The 889-nt window shown below is 31.6% G+C and overlaps 1 protein-coding gene across 1 annotated transcript in view; it reads right to left on the bottom strand.

Annotated features, from left to right (window-relative positions):
- The window catches only part of LOC106870028 (cilia- and flagella-associated protein 221), a 27,044-nt gene that overhangs the window by 183 nt on the left and 25,972 nt on the right, over positions 1–889 (bottom strand). The gene's annotated exons all lie outside the window — the stretch shown is intronic.

The following is an 889-nucleotide window of genomic DNA, read 5'->3' as shown; positions in this document are numbered from 1 at the left end:
TATATATATATATATATATATATATATGTGTGTGTGTGTGTGTGGTGGGGGGGTATGTAAAATTTAAAGGTGAAATAAAGATTCCAGAGTTCAGATTTAAGATTGAGGTGCTGTGCGGACGATAGACAGAAGATATAAAAATATTAAATATTAAGACAAACAACACTGGTTCCTCGTTAAAAACATGAAACTAAGAAGTTAAGAAATACACAGCCTCCAAAAGACCAAATGAAATTAAAACAAAGCCAGTTAACAGTATTATTTATATAAATAACACTATAACCTTGACAACAATACAAACAGGACCTGAGACAATTCACAATTATTTCAATAATGATTTCCTGCCCACTGAGATGTGATTTTATTTCTGTTATTAAATACAAACATAAGAAAGTTTGTGTTGGCGTTTCCAAGTAAAAATTGTGTTAAATAATGAGAAAAGTTGAGAGAAGTTCACAATAATATTTTAGTTAGCTTCACTTATACCTATGAAAACATTGAGAAACAAAGTAACACTAACTTTCTCTCAATGATTAGCCAGAGATGATTTTTAAAATGGAAATATCTGAAATAAACTCGACTGCTCTCACAAATGAGAATACTTAAAATGAACCTGATAGCTTTCATAAATTAAGTAAAAAAAAACTGGAAAAATAATCCAGAATCCTTGTTCAGTGCCAGATCAATCCCAAAATCTAATCAGTTCGTGCCAGTCATGAGGCCAAACATCCCTGAAATTTTCATCCAAATCCATCCAGTGGTTCTTGAGATATCTTGTCCATGGACAAACAAACAAACACAACTGAAAACAATACCTCCGCTTTCGCTAAGGCGGAGGTAAATATCATTCTCTTGGTGCTTTTGAAAATTGTCTTTATACAGTAAAATA

The sequence above is a fragment of the Octopus bimaculoides genome, chromosome 18 (assembly GCF_001194135.2).
Source record: "Octopus bimaculoides isolate UCB-OBI-ISO-001 chromosome 18, ASM119413v2, whole genome shotgun sequence".
In the NCBI taxonomy this organism is placed as follows: Eukaryota; Metazoa; Mollusca; class Cephalopoda; order Octopoda; family Octopodidae; genus Octopus; species Octopus bimaculoides.
The sequence above is the reverse complement of the archived record's forward strand: the minus strand, read 5'-3'. Positions and strand labels throughout refer to the sequence as shown.